General features: G+C 50.1%; 1 protein-coding gene across 3 annotated transcripts in view; it reads left to right on the plus strand.

Moving 5' to 3' along the window:
- Window positions 1-7,373: 7,373 nt before the first annotated feature.
- The window catches only part of dmtn (dematin actin binding protein), a 35,945-nt gene continuing 26,301 nt past the window's right edge, over window positions 7,374-17,017 (plus strand). The window contains exon 1 of one of the 3 annotated variants that reach the window (XM_069183317.1): window positions 7,374-7,852. The gene's annotated coding sequence lies outside the window, so the exon portion shown is untranslated. Of the gene's footprint in view, window positions 7,853-8,383; window positions 8,627-17,017 lie in introns of those variants that run through there. The other 2 variants (XM_069183315.1, XM_069183309.1) reach the window with 2 other exon arrangements.

Raw genomic sequence — 17,017 nt, forward strand, 5'->3', positions numbered from 1 at the left:
AAGAGCAGCACACGTATGTTAACTCACTGGAAGATTAAACATCATTTAATAATAAACTGTCATTTGTGAAACAGGGCTCGACTTGATTCAGGTTACTTCCAAAGAAGATTAAAATGTGACTCGCTTTTAAATTATGTACTGGACTGGAGGCATCATAGCCTACTTCACATATGAAAGTCAGTGAGAGACGTTCAATTAATTAACATTTTTCTCTCTTTTAATCACGCTAAAGAAATAACATGCATACATGCAGTCCCAGTAGGGAAGCGTGGTGGTGCAGTGATTTGCATTGCTGCCTCACAGCGCGCTGGGGCCCTGGGTTTGAGACCAGACACAGGGGACTATCTGTGTGGAGTCTGCATGTTCTCATCATGGACGTGTGAGTTCCCTCCCACAGTCCGAGGACATGCTGGCAGGTGAATTAGCTTCTGAAGGAATAGGCACTGTTTGCTTGGTATGGCCGAGGACGCATCAGCTCTTACCGGTCCGTACGGACGGAAAGGCGGGTGTACGGCTGTCCTGCAACAGTTCGGCCGGTTCGCGGGTGCGCTGTTTCTGGGACGGGTTTGAAGTGCTGTGCTGGAATCTTTCAAGGGGAAACCGAAACACGAATCTTATGCAACACTGGGAGAGAGCGGGACATGTTTCGAATGCAAAAAATAAAATTGGTCTTCAAAGGTACACAATCAACGTAGTCTTAAACCGTCCTATAACAGTCTCCCTTTTGCTACAACTGTATCAGTCAGGCAGCTGCTGATGTTATTCCTAGGCATAAACATTTTAGACAGTTCTCTTGCCTTCAAACCTAGTGAGTTCTAGTGTAACGTCTGTAAAAAAAATGATATACCCCATTAACACACACATATTTTATTAATATATTTGATGTATAGGGAAACTCTTCAACAAAGCCTTTTTTTCTTTCCCAGAGAATACGTAATTCTCAGAAACGTGTTGCCACCTAGTGGTGAAATAAGAAAGCGCTTCACAGCTCTTGAAAACCGAAGGAGACGGACAGGTACTTTGTACACAGATGATTATTATCGGGAATCAGTTAACCAGTAATTCCAGTATGCGATTTTTCGACTCCTGCTTCTTCATGCACATCCTTTAGCAAACTCCTAGTCCCGCACTCGTCCGAACGCTGGGAATAACCTGTCGTTGGGCATTTCTTTAATCTAACAGGGCTTTCATCTTCAAAGGCACGTTTATCCCTTACAGGTCTGACAGGCGAAGGGAAACAAACTTCCTACAGCCTAAGAACGCTGCTATCAATTTGAATAAATCTGTATGCTTCCTGCAAACAGTCCTGCAGGATCTTGCTTGTAAGATTCCTGCAGGAGTGCCTCCTGCAGCTATCTGGGATTGTGTGGGATGTGTTTTGCATCTAGATCAGAAAATGCACGTGTTAAGCCACAGACCGTTGTCAGAACTGCCCGGCCCAGGAAGCTGAAGATCTGTGTGTAAGCCTCACAGGTAGAAAGGGTCTCAACCCAGAAAGGTCAAAAAGCACCTTACTGTGATTGTCAAACAGCATGGAGGGCAATGCCCATACCCCAGCCACATCAGCCCACCAGGCTGAGCTCACCCTGCTTTGCATGGCGTCAAGAGGGCGAGAGGACACCAGTCCAACAGAGAGCTCACCCCCTGAAATCGCTGGGCACCTGGAGGGAACCCACACAATTACAGGGAGAACATGCAAACTCCACACAGACAGCACCCCAGGCCCAGAACCAAACTCAGAGCCCCAACGCTATGAGGCAGTTTTCATTAACACAGATTAAAAACTAACAGGAATCATAACTATGTATTGAGATATAAGGGGGATTTCTGATTACCAGGTTAACTTGCTTAGATATGAGAGAGCTCTAAAACTCATGACTCTAATGGTTAAAAGTCTGGAAAGGGGGTGCAGTCTGAGAGCTGTCTGTTTAACAGGGGACTGAGGGGGTCTCCTTTAAGAGAGTGGCCAAGTACTGCAGGAGTGGAATGCAACTATCTTGAGCCTGAAGAAATGATGTGGATGAGTTGGTGTTCGCTAACAGCCCTGGGCTGAGCTGCCCGTTTGTTTGAAAGTTTACCCAGAGCGAAAGAGTGACAGTGCAGATGGCCAGGAACTTGAACTTGAACTTTATTGCCATATGTAACCGGTACTGGTACAATGGAATTCTTACTGACAGAAAGTCTCTCGATTGTAAAACAAGTGTAAAAAACAAGACAAAGTGCAAACAGTGCATCAAGACAATGTACAAACAAACAGTAGACAATGTGCAAGTAAACATGTAGACAGTTTGAATGTAAACAATACAGACGTGTAAACAATGACTGGAGATGTGCAATAGATAAGAAATCATAAAGAGGTAGATGGTGATGGTGTAGGTGTGGTCCGAGGGGGGTGGCTAAATGTGTTCGCCAGTCTCACTGCTTGTGGGTAGAAGCTATTGAAGAATCTAGTGGTCAGTGTCCGTATGCTCTTATATCTCTTGCCTGAGGGCAGTGGGGTGAAGAGCTCATGCCCGGGGTGGTGACTGGAGGAGGAGCCCACACTCTAAGAGCCTGTGCAATCTCCTGATTGATTTAAAATGCAGATTGTGCCTGGGGTCTCTGCGGTTCTCTGGGGAAACTGGTTCCAGTACATGTGGGGGAGTACAGCTCTTTTAAAGATAATTATTCTTATGGGAACCTGTGTTGCAGCCTGACAAATGATGCTATGCTGGAAATAATACGTTTTTTGTTTGATTTTGTACACACTGATGTGGCCCTTCCTTTTGTATACTTATTGAGGACTGAGGAGTTCTGGACACTTATTATACCAGAAGCCCATATTGATATGCATACAAGCTAGCAGCCATATCACCCTGCAGCTCCCAGCTGGCAGCCCATTAAAACAAAGCAGGTGGGAGCCTGGTCAGTACCTGGATGGGAGACCTCCTGGGAAAAACTAAGGCTGCTGCTGGAAGAGGTGTTAGTGGGGCCAGCAGGGGGTGCTCACCCTGTGGTCCATGTGGGTCCTAATGCCCAGTATAGTGAGAGGGACACTATACTGTACACAGGTGCTGTCCGTCAGATGAGACGTAAAACCGAGGTCCTGACTCTCTGTGGTCATTAAAAATCCCAGGGTGTTTCTTGAAAAGAGTAGGGGTGTAACCCCGGCGTCCTGGCCAAATTTCCCATTGGCCCTTACCAACCATGGCCTCCTAATAATACCCATTATGACTTGGTTTCATCACTCTGCTCTCCTCCCCACTGAAAACTGATGTGTGGTGAGTGTACTTGCGCACTATGGCTGCCATCGCATCATCCAGGTGGGGCTGCGCACTGGTGGTGGTGGAGGGGAGTTCCCATTACCTGTAAAGCGCTTTGAGTGGAGTGTCCAGAAAAGCGCTATATAAGTGTAATCAGTTATTATTACTGTATACGATTGCACAATTCTATACTCCCGTATATAGAGGACTGCAGTAACCACAGTCCTGCCAGCAGAGGTCGCCAAAAGGGCCCCCAAGACTAAATGGCCGTTCAGCAGCCTGAAAAGGCGAATTCTCAGTTGGGCTGTGCTTGTATAAAGTGTATCACAGCGTCTTAAGGAGAGCAGAGACTGTGGGGAGAGACTTACAGTAAGAGTGAGCTGAGTTTGGAGAACACTGCCACATTACTGAGGACTTGGGATCTCCTGTAAGACATGACAAGTTGTTGTGAGGCAAAGATGTGTCTGGAAGCTAGCGCTGGTGACACACAGACATCACACAGCAGCAGCGGGAGACTGCAGTTCGATGATCATTACTATGTCCATACTCCTGCAGTGCGATACTCATGTAGGGTTTTGGTTAAGTTTACAGTAAGTAATAAAGACTTAAGTAATTGCGTGCCATGGTGATTACTGTAGCACTCATCTACCCTTACAGCAATGCAGTGGTTAACGAGGCTTCATCAGTGCTCCACAATGATCCCGATAAACCGTCTGGGGGACGGATTCTTTTCCTCCTCTGCGGATATTTGACGTGCTACGTGTTTGGGCTTTCAGGCTTTTTCCTGGGCCGCTGGTTTCTCTCCGTCCCAGTCCGGGAGCACAGACAGCCCCAGTCCTCCGCTTGAGCACTGCGGGGTTCTACTTCTGTTGAACGGGGACCCCCTTCTGTGCCCCTCGTTGTCCGCGTTGGTAATCAAGAAAGCATTAATCTCACGAGCGAAAGGGGGACTCCAGGCTCATCTTGGGAACCGAACGGAAAGGAAGGCCTTCTGGAGAGGTGAGGGCACAGTAAAATAATTCAGTGTTTTTTCTCTCATATTATCTGTTTTCTTGTGACACACACCAGGCGTCTTACATGTTTATTTGTGTTGTGCTGGGCTTCGGTGTAACTATGGTGTTGTGCTGACGTTCAATATAACTATGGTTACAGATGGTGGTGTGCTGGAGTTAGACATATCTGTGGCAACAGACATGTTGTTCTGGGATTTGGCTACAATAACAGATGGTGGTGAGCTGGTGTTTAATGTAACTATGGTAACAGATGGTGTTGTGCAAGGGTCCGATGTAACTATGGTAACAGATGATGTTGAGTTCAACGTATAATATAGCTATGTAAACAAATGGTTTTGAGTTGGGAATCAATGTAACTACAGTAACAGCTGGTGTTGTTCAGGGTTCAGTGTAACTACAGTAACTGCTGGTGTTGTTCAGGGTTCAGTGTAACTACAGTAACAGCTGGTGTGTTCAGGGGTTCAAGTTAGCTACAATAACAGCTGGTGTGTTCTGGGGTTCATTCAGTGTAACTACAGTAACAGCTGGTGTTGTTCAGGGTTCAGTGTAACTACAGTTACAGCTGGTGTTGTTCAGGGTTCAGTGTAACTACAGTAACAGCTGGTGTGTTCAGGGGTTCAAGTTAGCTACAATAACAGCTGGTGTGTTCTGGGGTTCATTCAGTGTAACTACAGTAACAGCTGGTGTTGTTCAGGGTTCAGTGTAATTGCACTAACAGGCGGTGTTGAGCCAGGGTTCAATGTCACTATGGCAATCTGTGGGTGCTGCTGTACACTGCTCTTTCCAAGGCGCTGTGCAAAGGAAGACAAAGCTGGCATGAAACTGCTACCCAGCGGTAGCCTCAGGGTCTGGACTCCAGCAGGGTTCTGTCTCCTTACATTACAAACAGCTCTTTGCCTGGGAGGAGGGTTAAATTGATCCATTTAAGGTTCAAGAGGATCAATATATCCCACAGGCGTAAACTTGGGGTGATTTCGATGAGCCATGGAAGAGCTGCTGGATTGCAGACTACAAGTCACCGGTGAGGGCAGCTTTGCACCTCCTATATTTCTGTACAACTTCATGCAGCTGGGACTGCTGGTTTCCTCGAGGGCATGTCAGCAGCGTCCTCACCTGGCAGTCCGAGCCCTCTGTGGGGAGAACAGAGGCAATCACGAGCACCACACTGCTGCCCCAGAGACGGCCGAGTCTGCTCCCCTGCAGTGTTTAATCCAGCCACTCCTTACAGCCATAACTGGTGTATCAGTCCCACTCGTTGCCAGTTGGATCGTGGAGAATTCTCCTTATGCAGCCTCCCCTGCTTTTCAACAGGCTGCCTTGTTCATGGCTGTGTGGGCTCGATCTCAAGAGGGAAGGTGTGTGGATTCTGGTCGAACCTGATCAGAAACAAGACGCCGCGTTAGAAGCAGCACTGTGGCTCAGTGCTCAGCATTGCTGCCTCACTGCGCTGGGGCCCCGGGTTCGATTGCGGACCAGGGGCCCAGTCCGTGTGGAGTTTGCATGTTGTCAGGAAAACTGGCCCTGGTGTGCGTGTGCCCCGTGATGGACTGGTGTCCCGTCCAGGGTGCACCCTGCCCTGAGCCCAGTGTTTGCTGGGATAGGCTCCAGCTCCCCGCGGTCCTGTAGAAGCGATTACAACATGGAGGGGTGGCTACAGCGTATCCGTTGCTGACAGGTGACAGATGACTCACGACGCCCCAGTAGAAGACCGAACCGACTCCAGTCTGGCTGACCGGACAGGACGATCAGCCCTGGGGTCAAACTGCAGTTCTGACTGCTCGTCGGCGCCCCTGGTCTGTCCTTCCTCGCAGGGCCAGCGCGCTGTCCAGTCGCTCTGCAGTCCTTCTAATCCGGCTGGTGCAACGGACACAGCGGCCGCCACGCTGCTGTACAGACGCCGGTTGGTTTACGACCTGTGCTCCCGCTTCTTCTGTGTGGAGTGGCGAGTCGGTCTGGTGAAGAATGAAGGTCAGGCGGGTCGTGTGCCGATTTTGTTCTGCGCGCGCTGTCCCGTTGGAAGCGCCGAGGCGCGTGCCGGGAGGACCTGGTCTCACGCGCGCGGGGGGGACACAAAGGCGCGCGCGCAAAGCCAGCGCCACGCAGAAGCTCGCCGCGAGATGTCTATTTTCCTTCCTAAGGATCGCCCCCCCCCCCCCCGAGACATAACCCGATTTTGCTTCACAGCTTTCTTACGGTCTCTTGTAGCTCTTGCGAGCCGATTTAAAACATTCACGGGCGGGTGATTTTTTGCGGACGGATTGGCGAAAAAAGGGCTTTTTTTTTCAGGACGTATCGCACAAAGATAGACAGCCGGGCCTTGCCTCCGACCTCGCTTTGCCTACGGTGAAGTGCAGGCGGGGCGGTGGGCGCATTAAAAGCCTGCTGTAATCGTAAAAACTCTAATCTCCTTAATGCCCAGAGCAGCCGGCTTTAGGTTCCACCGCGAGAGAGGTGGTTGCCCTGGCAACGGCTGCTAGGATGCCCGAGGAAATGGGCTGCTAATGGCAGCGCGTCACGTGTCAGACCGCAGACCCGGAGACGCGGAGGAGTTGAGAGCGATGTTCCTCCTCGTCCCGGACAGCGTCCCAGCCGGGGCCAGCTCCTCCACCTCCCGCTCGTTGTATTATCCCTTGCAAGGACAGGCTAGAGGTGACCTCTAGGTCTCTGTAGAAATGTCCCCCTTCTCTATAAAGACCTGTTTTTATAGACACCTTTAGGTCATTTTCGTTAGGATCTCCACTGCTTTGAACACAACTTATGAGACACCCTGATTTCACACCATTTTAGAAGTTCATTTTTTTTAATCTCCCGTCTCGCTTGACTACATCTTCAGTGTTTTTTTTTTTTGAGGTACACCGGGTTCCAGGTTCTTCCTGGCATGGGCCGGCTCCTTGAGAGACACCAGACATTTTCTGGCCTTGACGCCTCTCGTGACGCCCCAGCGGCAATGAATCGCGTTAATTCATGTGCTCCCTGTTTGCGCTGTATGTCTGAGGCAACCACCTCAGGACCACCTGGGCCACCAGTCAGGGGGTTGTCAGTTCATCGTGAAAAAAAAGTCGACCAGCGACGAAAGCGTCGTCACACCTTCCGGAATGAAGGCAGGCCGGCGACAGCCAGGTGTCGGAGACGCGCGGTGTGAGGTCCACGCCTTGCTCTGAACTCGACCTCACATTGTGCCGGCCTGCCCCGTCACCCCCACGGGCGAGGGACGGGAGGGTTTTACTTTCGCGTGCACTTGTCTGAAGCGAAATACTGCCATGTCATGTTTCCCGAGAGCCCCACCCCTCCCCTCGCCGAGAATGGATCGAGCCAGATGTGCGCCAGGCAGCGGGAGCGGAGACGCGCACTGCCGCCGCCGGAGCAGAGCGGCGCAGCTCTCGGTGTGAACGGACCGGGAGGGAGGGTCTGGCCTGTGGTTAAAAAACAACACACACACACACGCACGCACACACAGACGGACGGACGAAACTGAAAGTCCTGTCCTGGGGATAAATTCAAGAGAAGAGGAAAATTCAGCTTGCTGGGTTACTGAAGAAGAAGAAGAAGGAGACTCCAGCGCGAATGTAGGGAAGCCGCCGGCTGTAGGTGCGAAAGGTGAGCGTGAAATGTCCCGTTATTTTACGGATGATCTCCTCGACGTTTTAACCACAAGGTGAGCGGAGAGCGTGGAGCTCCCGGGCGGTTCGGCGTGACAGTGTTGTGGGCTAGGGGCTTGCACGGGGACTGTCGGTGCCAATTCGAAGGCAGGTCTAGCGGTCATTTAGCTACGCGGTCTCCTGCTTGGACGCGTAGTTTTGTTTTTTGTTTTTTGACGGATGGACATACGGCAGACGCGTGCGGATACCCTTACTAAAACAGCCCGTGTGGGTCCCGTCAGGGTGCTCTAGGGGTGTCCGGGATCGCTGCTGAGACAGGAGGAGAATTCCGACATGTCTGTAATAGCCCTTGAGTGATTTCCGCTGGGTGAGGGGGTGCTCTGTCCTGCCACCAGAGACGGACGTACTGTACGATCGCTCTTTTTTTATTTTCTTCCATTTCTTCTTCTTCTTCCCCCTCCGTCATTCGTTTATCTGGCGGTGAGGGGGGTGATTTACGTAACAGAAGCGAGAGCGAGAGCGGGAGAGACGCAGGTGCCTTGCCGTTCAAGGGCAGCCCAGAGAAATCGGGATATTGTCTTCCCAGCGCGGAGCGGACGCGATCTCCCGGCCGTGTGCGCTGCGCCTCGCTGTCGACACGCGCGCTGGGCATGTGCCGTTGCCCTGACCGCTGGCTGTTAGCAGCGTTGTGCAAGCGCCGGACGCTCCTCTTGTATCGTTAACGCCTGCGGTCAAATGAAAATACCTGTGCAAGTGTGCTACAGTTAGGCGGGTGAGTGGGGTGGGCAATGTCGGGACGGTGAATTCTTTGTGACAGCGGCCGCCTGCCTTTGTGTGGAAATGAGGCCGAGGTAGGGTGCTGCGTGGGGTCTTCTATAAGAACATCCGCACTTGTTTTTGCGACTTCGGGTTAAGCCATTTTCGCTCAGCACGTCAACCTGTTACACGGTTTTAAGGGGATTTATTTTTTTAAGCATTCCGCAGCGTTGCTTTGAACACATGGCCGGGATATACACGTTGGGTTACAAGCCGTGTTCCCGGGAAGGAGTACTCTGTTTCCCTGTCGGCTCCGGGGGTGCGGTGCGGTGCCGCATCTTCTGTGTGTGGGATGAATATCCCAGGCAACCGGAGCGCCGTGTGGGCGGCCGGTGCGGTTCCACGGGCGCGCGCTCGGTCTGCCATGGTTACAGCTCCATCAGTAACCTCCCGAGCCACACACACGCCCCGAGAGAGAGAGAGAGAGGCTGCTGCCGCCTCCACGCGTGTCGGCGGCCACAGAGGACCGTGCCTCCGTGACGTCTCGCCTCTGACTGACTGCAGCTTCAAGTTGAGGCCTCTTGGACGCAGTCCAAACCTGGTCCGAGCGCCTCGATAGAAGCCGTTCCCCCCCCCAAAGTCCTGGGAATTGGGAAGGAGGGGTGCTGTCCACTCCCTAACCCGACCCACCGCGGTACGCCTCTCTCACCCGCGCCGTTAGCTGAGGAAGCCTGTCCGCTCGGAGACCACCGGGCTGTGCCAGGCCCACGTTGTCACTGCGGAGACGTCACAGCCTGTATCCGCGCCCCCACAAACACAGCGAGACGCACTCACTCCCTGTCACCCCGGGGTACGGGGGAGAGGCTGCGTCTGGGTCCTGTTGGTCTTGCCCTGTGGGGTTTTAAGAACAGTCCCCTGGGGCTTGGCTCTCAGCAGGTGAGCACTGAGGACTGTAACTAAGGGTAGGGAGCTGTGCCTTCGGAGATCCTTCTAGAAACAGCCGCTGGGATCCATCTGAGCTGGAGGGACGTCTTCGAATCAGAAGCCCCTCTGCTGCACACAGAGGTGTGTGCCTCTCTCCCAGGTACCCCCCTGTCCCTGCCTGAGGCCCACAGACCTGTTCTTTAGGGACCTGTTTATCCTGGATGCCACAGCACAGGGTCTGTAAGGGACAAAGTATCGGCTTCAGTCACATGGCTGTGTAGCTTGTTCCATGCTCCCACCACTCCTTGGGTAAAGTCACGCCTGCTGTTCTTGTTTTCAAATCCACTTCCACGTAGTTTCCGGGTTGTGTCCTCTTGTTCGTATTCCGCTGTCCGAAGGGAGCCGGTGTGCTGGTTACTGCCGTTCTGCTGCAGAACACGTCTGTCATGTTTACACGGCGTCTGAATGGAAAAAAAAGGTTTTGTGGCGTCCGGCAAGTGGAAAAGTAGCCCAGACCAATTGGAAAAGCAAGACAGAAATGTTCTTGGAGCACGGAAAAGAAATCTGAAAAGATATTAATGCACCTAACTTGCAGTTTTAGCTAAAGTCATTTACACTGAAGTATTTATACCACTAAGAATTGAAGCAGGGGCAACCCGAATGAGGTGCCTGGCTCAAGAGTACAGAAGCAGTGCCTCACCTCTGATTCGAACCTGCAGCCCTAAAGTTGCAGGTCTAGAAACCGGACCGCTGCCCTACACTGCTTGTGTTTGGGTACAAACAGGTTTGAAAATGTTTGTAAAAGCCAGTGGTGACATTAGCCAAGTAGCATGAAGAGCTTTCTGACACCAGTGTTATCCTACAGCAACAAAAGCAACAGGAAATTCTTCTGCAATGTCCAGCTTCCTAAGGGGAATTTTTTCCAAGTTGGTGTCATGCTCCCAGAGTTCCTTTCTGGGTCCAAAAAGTCACATGTGCAGAAAACTGAAACAAAACTAAGGGAGACGTACATTTAGGAATGCTTGTCTTACACTGTTACTCCCAGGTAATACCCTGGTGTGTGTGTTTGTATTGGCATGTTGTACTATCAATGGGGAGACATCTCCAGAGTGGGACTGACTGTATTTCAGACTGACTGGCTTTCAAATCCAAAATTGTTAAAAAATGATCTGTTTTGGATCTGCTCTCACTCTACATGGAGTTTTATTTAATGGGAGAGCGAAATGGTCACCAAAAAAAGAATGAGGGTCAATGGGAGGTCAGCACAAAGACAGGAATACTAATGCAAGTGTGCTCGAGTGCATGTGTGTACATATATGAGCATGTGTGCAGTAGATGTGTGTACATGTGAATGCATGTGTCCGTGCATGCACATGCGGGTGTGTACTTGTGCGTGTGATCGTGTATGCACATGCGTGTGTGCATGTATGTGCATGTGTGTATGTGGATGCGTGTGCACATTGGTGTATGTGTGGATAGAGGTGGGTGTGAGTATGTGTGTGCATGTGTACACGCATGCAGGTGTGTGCATGTGTGTAGGTGTGCATGCATGTAGGTGGGCATGTATGTAGGTGTGTGCATGTGTGTAGGTGTGCATGTGTTTATGTGGAGGAGATAAATAGGGGGTTGGATGGAAGAGGCAGACGCCTACCTGTGTGAGAGTTTGATTCCAAGAAAAAGACACCAATAGCTCCCAACGCCTCCTCTTCCCTGCTGTGTTTCACTACAGAGTCAGGCGTGGATCCCTGCAAGTGCATCTCCACGACTTCTGTACTGGAGTGTTTAATGGCAATGGAGTACTGACTGCGTGGGTCGCTATTTAACACAACGATGAAATGAAATGATCCATACAGTATTCTGATTTGGGGCATGCGTCTGTGAAGTATTGAGATTTTCCCTTCCAGCAAAAATATTGCAAGGAAAGAGATCAAAGTAATGTACTGTTAATACTAAAAATGCACACATTTTCAATTCTTTACTTCACTATCGGCTGACACCTTCTCGAGTTGCTGGGTATTTGATAATAGCATTTTGAAATCTCTCGTTGTTAAAGCTTTGTGGATTGTGGGAAGATCAAATTTGCGACCCTGTAGCACAATGTGGTGACCCTGTAGGTGTAAGAGCTCTCTCACATGGGAGTCAGATTTAAAAGGTGCTTCAGCAGCTCCAAAACTGCAGTAAAATCCCATCCGGTAACATATTCAAGCTTAGCTAAATGCAGCGTGTGTACCAACACAAAGAGAGAAGTCATACAGTGTGTGAAAACGTAAGGCTTGAGATTTTAATGTTTAACATGTTGAGACATACTTGTCCTTCACCTCGTCCTCACCAAGTCCTAATCATAGATACAAATAACCTCATTTGACAAACAGCACAAAGATTCTACTTTGTCATTATTTATTTTTAAAAAATCAGCTAGCATTCAATATCTTTGTGTGGAAAAAGTATAGTAAGTGTAACTCACTCCCTGCTAGAATCCACTTAAACTGTCAGCAGGTGTACTTCCTTTTTAACCACGCTACAGACTGGCCTCCTCCTGAGTGGGCTTCTGAAGAACGCAGCCTGTTAGCAGGGTGACACAAAATGAAGGAACAAGATGAAGAAGCTGAACCTCTCTCTTTTGATTAGATGTTTGAGAGGAGTCATCAGGTATGAAGCGGACCAGAGCAGCAGTGTGGGTGGGCCGGGGGTTGTGTTAATCAGATGTTAGTGCGGCCCATGTAATTGAACTCATTTAGATTTTCTCTTTTGCAAAGTGTGTTCCAGTGGTGAGATAGTGGATTTCAGGATTTTCTGTGACATAGAGCACAGGGCCATAAAGTGCTCATTGTGGAAGCTACCTCAGAGTCCTGTACATATATCCTTCCATCTAGTACAGGGTCAAGGGGGAGCTGGAGCCTGTCCCAGCAAGCAAAGGTCACAGGATACACCTGGACAGGACACTAGTCTATCACAGGGCACACAGACACAAACACACACACTCACACCAGGTTCAGTGTTCCAAGTTTACATGGGAGAGCATGCACACCCCACACCGATAGCACCCCAGGTCTGGAGTTAAAACCAGTTGCCCAGCTCTGCGAGGCAGCGAAGCTAACCTCTGTGCCATCATGCTGCCCGCTTCATTCATAATAAAAGAAAACTCTTCGGCATTGGCATTCTGTGAAATTTAACACCCAATTAAAAGCATAAGGACCAAAAAGGCAGACCGAGGGGAAGCACATTTGAGAAAGAGATTAGGAGGTACTACTTTACACCAAGGGTTGTGGGTGACTGGAACAAGCAACCTAGCCATGCTATTGGTGCTCCCATATTCTTCAAAGGTTGGATGATGTAAAATGAGTTAGATGGACTAAGTAGCTCCTTCTCATTTATGGAGAACATTTATGTAACCTTTATGGAAAGAGGCAATGTTTTGTGTTTGGTGGGATGACTGGTGAGAGACTGATACTAGCAAAGAAAATATTGCGTGTACTGTATGTCGAAGAGAAAATGCATAAATAATTGTGAGTGAGAAGGGCAGGAGGGATTTTAATCGCATCTTGTTGGAAAGTCACACACATCCCCCTCCCCACAACAGTTCAGTCGCCCTCCTGCTCCCCTCAGACAACAGCAGGTCCTCTGCTCTTTCTGCCTACTGTAGATCCCTGTGTTGGCCTGTGGATCCACTCGCTGGTCAAGGATATAGCCTCTCAGTCCAGGTAAACCGGTGGTTCACCTGGTGCCTCCGCTCAGGGATTCATGTTTATTTTTTTTGGAAAACCAGTCAGTCTTCGGACGGGCTCTGTGTCTCAGCCCGGCCCTGATCATTCCTGAGCTCTTGCCTCTTGCATCCCGCTCCTGTGTCCGTGCTGGTGCCAGGGCTCGGAGACAGGAGAGACTGCTGACAGCCTGGCAGGGGCTCAGACTCCCATATCCCAAATTGCTTCGCCTCAGACGCAATTTAATTATCCGCTGTCTCATCAAGCAAACAAAACATAAACTTGTCTGCCTCATCTGATTCAATACGTTTCTCTTTATTTTATGCAAAAGGTGGGGTATGAGAGGAATCCGAGTTTCTTCTGCAGTTTCTTGAAGGATCTCATAGGGGTTGTGTTTAGGAGCTAAAGTAAAATCCTTCAGTGACTTCAAATCCATCCATCCGTTTTCTAACTACCTACCAGTCCAAGATCGCTGGGAAACCAGAGCCTATCCCAGCAAGCAACAGGTAGCAGAAAGGCAGAGTACACCCTGGACAGGAAGCCTGTCCATCGCAGGACACGCACACAGACACCAGCGTCAGTTTTCCCAGAAGCCAGCTAATCTAGCAGTACGTCTTTGGATTGTTGTAGCAATCCCATGTGAACTTGAGGAGAACATACAGACTCCACACAGACAGCACCCCAGGTCAGGAATTGAACCCAGGGCCCCAGCCCTGGCCACTGCGCTACTGTGCTGCCCTGAATGTAAATAAAACTTGTCTCATTAGACTGCTTGTGTAAGTCCAGTGTCTCTGCAGGTTTTGTGGTATTGCTCTTTGTGTCAATATGTGCACATTCTTTGCATTTATTGAATTATTATAAGAGAAGTGTTCCTATAATACCAATTTTTTAATTGCACAGTGTTGGTTTTACTCAACCTGTAAAGGGCTGAACACATTTTCTTTGAACGCTTTCATGTTCCATTAAGGAACCCTGTAATACAGTACCGTACTTCGCAGTGGGTACCATACATCTGCATATTCATCATCTGAAAAAACTGTTGCTGCAATTGATAGGAGAATGTTCTGCAATATTTATCCCTTTTAGAAATGTACAGTTTAACGCAACTAATTTGACAATCCACCCACAGAGAGTATTCTTACGCAACTGTAACATTACTGCGTTCACCGTAAATATTCCTTGATTGACAACACAGCCTTGCTCACGATTGCTGGATTCGCTATGAACTTGAAACTCCGAATCAGATTTAGCTTTAAGTGCCTGCTAATCACCACTTGCCCACAATGCTGTGCTCACGCGGAAGTTTTGTGGATCAGAACGTGCTGCTGTGTTAATTATAACGTCAAGTGACATTGTGATAAAATACTCGCTTTTAATGCACAAAATGTAGAGAACCATTATCTTGTCACAAACCCTGGTTTTCAGTGTTATGTTTTGTATTCAGCTGCAGGGCTGGAGTATTGTACTTCTTTTTTAAATCTTTTAATCATTTAAAATCTCATCTGAGGCATTTTAGAGACTTCTGGGCACAGAAGTTCTAGCATTAGTCATCACATACTTCCAAAATACTCCCTCTTTCGTGTTTAAAATGCAGATATGCTTTTCCAACCTTTTAAAGATCTGCAAATGAATGAAAACTGTCTTCCATATTATGCATTTTGTTGCTACTGTTGTTCTGTCACAGGCAGGACATTGTATTACAGCCACACACTGTACCGGCAGAGGGATAGGCTGATTGTCCCTTTATGGTTTTGAGCGTGACTGCTCTAGGGTTGTGCATTGATACCTGTTGTCATGAAGCGTCTTTCAGGACCCTATGCAGACAGCACAATCCGGAAGGGAGTGAGAAAACACATGGAAAAAAGACTAGGATAGGGGCTGGAAGAAGAACAGGGGGCGTGTCCAAGGTGCGCTGGTGCTCGGGGGGGGGGGTGTGTCCAGGGCAAACAAGTCCCAGGGAGTCCGTTAGAATATCCTGGGAAAGCCAATGTCCAAAGCCGGGTGATCCATCCTGACACAGACGAACGAAGGTAAAGGCGAAGGGTCAGGGGAATAAAAGAGAGGTAACGAGACCAGACGCTCCCAGTCCTGGACCCAAATGGTCCGGGCGCCGTTGTGAAGCCTATGCTGTGGAGTCGCTCCTGGACTCGCGGGTAGGCGGGCTTCCGGGCGTCCATCTTCCAAAGCTGAGCCCGGATTGGCAGGAACGTCTGGCTTTCATAGGATGGGGGCTGGAACCGGAGGCAGGTGCAGGAGATAAATCATAAACTAGGAGGGGCTGGAGCGTCCTTAAGAGGAGGGGTTTACGATCGTGACACCTGTGAGGCACAGAGAGGCCTGCTGGGAAATACTGTGCCTTTCAGCCATTCTGGTAGTACTGCCTGCAGCAGTCCGCACAATCAGTCTTCTGCAGTGTGGGGGGCACTTCTCTGCGTAGGGGCTGCTTCTGAGCACGAAGCACCGTTTCAAGGCAGAGCGGAGGTGGGGAGCTGGTGGCCGAGTCCTGTGTCATCCTGTGAGTCACGCTGCCCCCTGGCAGTGGCCTCCTCCGTGCTCAGAGAGACGAAGAGGCCTGGGTGGGCTGGGATAGACTGCCTCTGAGCTCTTGCGCACGGTGGTGTGAATGCTGGAGCACAGGAGTCCAGTCCTGGTCCTGGAGGGACTGGGGTTATGTTTTCCTGCCTTATCAGATGCATTACAATAGCATATGAGGGGAAGGGAATGAGCAGAGGGTCTGTGAGGGGAGGGGAGCACAGGGTCTATGAGGGCAGTGGAATAAGCACAGGGTATATGGGGAGAGGTGAATTGAGCACAGGGTCTATGAGGGGAGGGGAATAAGCGGAGGGTCTATGAGGAGAGGGGGAACACAGGGTCTGTGAGGAGAGGGGGAACACAGGGTCTGTGAGGAGAGGGGGAGGACAGGGTCTGTGAGGAGAGGGGGAGGACAGGGTCTATGAGGGTAGGGGGAACACAGGGTCTGTGAGGAGAGGGGGAACACAGGGTCTGTGAGGAGAGGGGGAGGACAGGGTCTATGAGGGTAGGGGGAACACAGGGTCTGTGAGGAGAGGGGGAACACAGGGTCTGTGAGGAGAGGGGGAGGACAGGGTCTATGAGGGTAGGGGGAACACAGGGTCTGTGAGGAGAGGGGGAACACAGGGTCTGTGAGGAGAGGGGGAACACAGGGTCTATGAGGGTAGGGGGAACACAGGGTCTGTGAGGGTAGGGGGAACACAGGGTCTGTGAGGAGAGGGGGAACACAGGGTCTGTGAGGAGAGGGGGAACACAGGGTCTATGAGGAGAGGGGGAACACAGGGTCTGTGAGGAGAGGGGGAGGACAGGGTCTGTGAGGAGAGGTGGAGCTTTAGCTGTGAGGTCACTGTTTTACATGCAGGTAAAGTCCCAGCACACGGCAGGGATCAATGGCAGCTGTTGTTCTGGAAGGTAAAAACACTGGTAGCGTCTTTATTTAAAATAGCACAGAATCTTGGTCACTGCGCTATAGAAAGGATGTAGTGCTCTGGAATCAGTCTGGAGAGGAGCAACCAGATACACTCTGGGGTTTCAGGGAATGTCCGACACTGACAGGCTGAAGAAACCGAACCTCTGTCGACTTGAACAGAAAAGATGACGTCACAGCGGGACCTGATACAAGTATTCAGATTCTCAGAGGCTTTGACAAAGTCGCATTTCTTCGGAATGAAAAGTGAAACACGAACCAGAAGGCACAGGTGGAAAACTGGGGAAAGGTGCATTAAAAACCGAGATCTGGAGGCGCTTCTTTA

The sequence above is a fragment of the Lepisosteus oculatus genome, chromosome 2 (genome assembly GCF_040954835.1).
Source record: "Lepisosteus oculatus isolate fLepOcu1 chromosome 2, fLepOcu1.hap2, whole genome shotgun sequence".
NCBI classification, from domain to species: Eukaryota; Metazoa; Chordata; class Actinopteri; order Semionotiformes; family Lepisosteidae; genus Lepisosteus; species Lepisosteus oculatus.